This window comes from Bufo gargarizans, unplaced genomic scaffold, assembly GCF_014858855.1.
Source record: "Bufo gargarizans isolate SCDJY-AF-19 unplaced genomic scaffold, ASM1485885v1 fragScaff_scaffold_311_pilon, whole genome shotgun sequence".
Lineage (NCBI taxonomy): Eukaryota > Metazoa > Chordata > Amphibia > Anura > Bufonidae > Bufo > Bufo gargarizans.
The window spans coordinates 45,348-51,403 of record NW_025334088.1 but is presented as its reverse complement, the minus strand read 5'-3'; positions in this window follow the sequence as shown (position 1 = coordinate 51,403).

The window sequence follows — 6,056 nt, the reverse complement described above, 5'->3', positions numbered from 1 at the left end:
ACTAATGTCTGTGAGGCTTACAGAGGGGAGGATATACTCCACCAATGTCTGTGAGGCTTACAGAGGGGAGGATATACTCCACCAATGTCTGTGAGGCTTACAGAGGAGAGGATATACTGCACCAATGTCTGTGAGGCTTACAGAGGGGAGGATATACTCCACCAATGTCTGTGAGGCTTACAGAGGAGAGGATATACTGCACCAATGTCTGTGAGGCTTACAGAGGGGAGGATATACTCCACCAATGTCTGTGAGGCTTACAGGGCGGAGGATATACTCCACTAATGTCTGTGAGGCTTACAGAGGAGAGGATATACTCCACTAATGTCTGTGAGGCTTACAGAGGGAAGGATATACTCCACTAATGTCTGTGAGGATTACTGAGGGGAGGATATACTCCACCAATGTCTGTGAGGGTTACAGAGGGGAGGATATACTCCACCAATGTCTGTGAGGGTTACAGAGGGGAGGACATACTCCACCAATGTCTGTGAGGCTTACAGAGGAGAGGATATACTCCACCAATGTCTGTGAAGCTTACAGAGGGGAGGACATACTCCACCAATGTCTGTGAGGCTTACAAAGGGGAGGATATACTCCACCAATGTCTGTGAGGATTACAGAGGGGAGGATATACTCCACCAATGTCTGTGAGGGTTACAGAGGGGAGGATATACTCCACCAATGTCTGTGAGGGTTACAGAGGGGAGGATATACTCCACCAATGTCTGTGAAGCTTACAGAGGGGAGGACATACTCCACCAATGTCTGTGAGGCTTACAGAGGGGAGGATATACTCCACCAATGTCTGTGAGGATTACAGAGGGGAGGATATACTCCACCAATGTCTGTGAGGGTTACAGAGGGGAGGATATTCTCCACCAATGTCTGTGAGGCTTACAGAGGGGTAGGATATACTCCACCAATGTCTGTGAGGGTTACAGAGGGGAGGATATACTCCACCAATGTCTGTGAGGGTTACAGAGGAGAGGATATACTCCACCAATGTCTGTGAGGCTTACAGAGGGGAGGATATACTCCACCAATGTCTGTGAGGCTTACAGAGGAGAGGATATACTCCACCAATGTCTGTGAGGCTTACAGAGGGGAGGATATACTCCACCAATGTCTGTGAGGGTTACAGAGGGGAGGACATACTCCACCAATGTCTGTGAGGCTTACAGAGGGGAGGATATACTCCACCAATGTCTGTGAGGGTTACAGAGGGGAGGATATACTCCACCAATGTCTGTGAGGCTTACAGAGGAGAGGATATACTCCACCAATGTATGTGAGGCTTACAGGAGGGGAGGATATACTCCACCAATGTCTGTGAGGCTTACAGAGGGGAGGATATACTCCACCATATTCACATATTCTAAAATCAATTCACCAAACTCAGAGTATAACAAACGCGATTTATAAGTGAGGGAAAAGCTATTTATTAACCACCTCCCGACCGCCTAACGCAGGGATGCGTCCTGCGGGCGGCCGGGTTATTCCTCCTAGACGCATATACGCGTCATCTCGCAAGCCGCGAGATGATGTGCATATGCGGCCCGCACATGCGCAGTGCGGGTCGGCAAAAGGCGCACAAGGAGTTGGTCACCAGCCTGCCAGCCAATGATCAGCGCTGACAGGTTGGTGACTTTTAAAATAACGAGCCACCAGCCATATAACACACTGTATTTATAAATATAAGGTGTTAAATGGCTTCCCTGCTCCTCTGCTGGTCCTTTTCGTCGGTTGGTCCCAGCAGAGGAGCACAGATCACAGTGAGTAGCACCAAACACTACATATTTAGCCCCAGATAACCCCCCCCCATAACCCCAATTAACCCCTTGATCACCCCTGTCAATCACTAGTGAAAAAGTGATCAGTGTAAACTGTCACTTTTTTCCCACCAGTATTGACTGTTAGGTTTAGGTTAGTTTAGGCCCCTTTGGTAGGTAGTTAGCTTCAGTTAGCGCCCAGCCCACCGCACCGCAGTCACTGATTCGCGTATCGCTAATCAGCATTGATACTTTATAGTATCTGGTACCAAGAGACGGGCACACTAAACATATGGAGAAAGATGGCTAGGTTCAAAACAGCAGAATTTATTTTACATACAAATAAAATTAGACAGATAAAATCTTACTGCAATAATAAAATATGTTCAGTGTGGTAAAGTGAACATTCAAATGGATATCTAAAGCATCAATAAATTCATAATATATCATCGATGATTAGAACATAAAATGAAATACACCTTTGGAGATTAATCGAGTGCCTAATACCAAAAGTCATTTATATCTGTTCGCGGAAAATTTCCTAGGTAATAGGTGATATAAAAGTCACTTCAATCATTTTTGTCCCTTCCATATGCCTTATGGGTTTCTATACCCTTTACTGGTCAATTCCAAAGCCCGATATGGAATAAATTGGTGAATTTTCATAACATTTTTCTAAGTTTTATATTGACCAGTAAAGGGTATAAAAACCCATAAGGCATATGGAAGGGTCATCACCACTGAAGAAGGGGAGAGCCGTCCCTGAAACGCGTATGGCATTGGAATATGACCCTTTTCTATGAAGAACGGACTTCATCATAGAAACTAACAGTGCACTGTAAGATTTTCATATCACCTTCGTGAGCATCGATTGTTGAACGAAGATACCTACCAAGAAAAATCAAATGCTCTATTTCGCTGGTTGATCACGTCACTTCCCGAATTTTGAACTATTCTCCGGCTGTAACTCTCGAACACACGTGGGACGCCGACTGTGAGACAGCCGGGACGCCGGCACCCAGCGGATCGCGACAAACCAGACGGACCAGCCAGAAAAAGTGAAGGTAAGCCCGCAAACTGTGGATTATCATTACTGGCTCATAACATTCAACGAAAGAAAATCGATTATACTGAAAAGTAAACCTGACCATCCTCCAGTTCTCCAATACCACTGACACCAGTGTAGCCGTGGATAACAAATTTCCAGTTTTTTCTATAAGGGACAAAAATGATTGAAGTGACTTTTATATCACCTATTACCTAGGAATTTTTCTGCGAACAGATATAAATGACTTTTGGTATTAGGCACTCGATTAATCTCCAAAGGTGTATTTAATTTTATGTTATAATCATCGATGATATATTATGAATGTATTGATGCTTTAGATATCTATTTGAATGTTCACTTTACCACACTGAACATATTTTATTATTGCAGTAAGATTTTATCTGCCTAATTTTATTTGTATGTAAAATAAATTCTGCTGTTTTGAACTTAGCCATCTTTCTCCATATGTTTAGTGTGCCAGTCTCTTGGTACCAGATGTTATATGCATTTTGAAGGGCGAGTCAATTCCGACTTGAGCACCTTTTCTGTGGCTGTGAGAGGGTGAGCTATTTCCCATACACCTCGACTTTATAGTATCTGTAAGTAATCAGAACTGATCACAGTCAGATCTATAATAGTATTAGTGTCACCTTAGCTCGCACTCCACCCAAAACGCAGTGTTTGCCCGATCAGGCATGATAGGTTGCCCACACGTGCGTTCCAACAAAAAATTCAGTTTTGATATTTTTTATCAATCGCAGTGGCTTCCTGTACTTCGCTAGCCTCCCATTTGTAAGACAGGCTTGCATTTTTTCTTGGGTAGTCTCAGAGAATACCCCCTAAATTTAGTTGACCAAATGGCAAGGAAGGGGTATTCTTCTGAAGAGGCCTACAGGCTTCTGACCCAGTCGGATGAGGAATGTCCTAGATGTTCGGAAGAACCATGCGGACAATTTCTACACAAGTGTGCCCCTCTTCAGGCATTTGTTTCTAGAACAGATTGGCTGCTGTGGCACCGCGCGACCTAGTCGCCGGGGCTTCCCCCAACAGCTCGTTACCACCTGTCTTACAAGGGGGGAGAGGGCTGCCTTGTGTTACCAAGAACTGCTCGCGGTGAAATGGAGAGACAAGCGTGACGTTTACATGCTCTCCTCCATTCACGCAGACACGACAATCCAAATTGAACGGGCAACCAGTGTCATTGAAAAGCCCCTCTTGGTCCACGACTACAATTTGCTCATGGCAGGGGTGGACTTCAATGACCAGATGTTGACTCCTTATTTACTTTCCCGCAGAACCAGACGCTGGTATAAGAAGGTGTCTGTATATTTGATTCAATTGGCTATGTACAATAGTTTTGTTCTCTACAGTAAGGCTGGGAGAACACGATCCTTCCTCAAATTTCAGGAAGAGATCATCGAGAACCTCCTGTACCCAGGAGGTTCCGTGGCCCCATCCACCAGTTAGCCGTCTACACGAGCGACATTTCCCCATTGTCGTTCCTGGTACCTCAACCCAACCGTCACCCCGAAAAAGATGTCGTGTCTGTAGCAGGAGTGGAATAAGGTGTGACACCCGCTATTTCTGTCCTGACTGTCCTGACCACCCTGTCCTATGCTTAGGGGAGTGTTTCTGGAAGTACCACACACAGGTACACTTAGCATAGGGTTCACATCTCACAGGACAGGCACACAGGGCTATTAGGGCCCATTCACACACAGCTGCTGCAAACCTCTCCTTTCACCTGGGACAAAGTGCATAACGCACTTCGCCACATCTTTGGGCGATTTGCGCTTTGCACATTGTCCCATGGGGAAGGAGAGGTTTGTCCTCAAAAGGTAAAAAAAATTAAATAAAAAATAATCACAGGTAAGCAAAAAAGTTAATGTTCCAAAAGTTCAATAAAGTTAATGTTCTGTTTCAAATGTTATACAAAGTTAATGTTAATAAATTTATAGGGTTGCTGCCTGTTTTTTTTACCTTCCAGGTTGACCAACCGATCGACCAGCTGCAGCACTGATGTGCACTGATGTGCATTCTGACAGAAGCATTGCGCTGCTGTCAGATTACACAAAAGTCGGTGTATACGGCGCTGCAAGACGAGATTTCTCCTCTGCAGTAAAAGATAAGTTTGCCGAGGCTTATGAGCTGAGGAGGAGGCGGTGTTCATATGCTTTGGCAAACACTTTGTATAAAAAATAAATAAAAAATCCACATCGATTGATGTGAATGGAGAAATCGGGTTTGCCAGGGCATATGGGCTGAGTGGGTTTGGATGTTGGGCGGAGCTCCTATGTCCTAGCAGACGCCTTTTTTTTTTTTTTTTTGCACATTTTTTGGCAGAGATTTCATTGAGATTCCACATTGATCGATGCGAATGAAGAAATCTGTGCCGTTCATTTTTTCTTTCAGCCCAGAGGCTGAAAGGAAAAAAAAAATATCTCATTACCCGTATGCTCAATATAAGGCCTCATGCACACGGACGTTTTTTTTTGCGGTCCGCCAAAACGGGTTCCGTTGTTCCGTGTCCGTTTTTTCTTCCGTGGGTCTTCCTTGATTTTTGGAGGATCCACGGACATGAAAAATGAAAAAAAAAATCTAAGTCAAGTTTGCCTTTGAAATGATAGGAAAAAACGGACACGGATCACGGACGCGGATGACAATCTTGTGTGCAGCCATGATTTTTCACGGACCAATTGACTTGAATGGGTCCGTGAGACGTTGTCCGTGAAAAAAATAGGACAGGACTGGAAACACGGATCACGGATGCCAAATGGTACATTTTCCAATTTTTCCAAAGTAAGGTAAAGTAAAGCACCAGTGTTATCCTAGGCCTAGTCTTAAAAAATTTTTTTGTCTTTATGTGTATGGAATGTGCCACTTTATTTTGTTGGTAACATTCTTTTGCACCTGGTAGCTTCTGTGTCACATGGTCTGTTGTGGGTGCGGCTCACAGCTTTATCCTACCTCACAGTGCATTGGCGATACCACTATGGAGGCATGTGAGAGTTTGGCTGCGAGTTGGTTTCTAGCACCGATTCAGACCCTGTTCACACACACCACGGGCAGTCTAGTGGTAGGACCCCATGCGTGCTGAGACCCCGTGACGTGGTGCATGAGGGGCTCCGATATGTTCCTGACTGGAAGATATTGGCAAAGTTCTCAGCTTTTAACATCGGCATGAGGAATTGGCTAGTATTGTCAGTTGCGTATAATTTTTGTGCATTTTTTGTAGT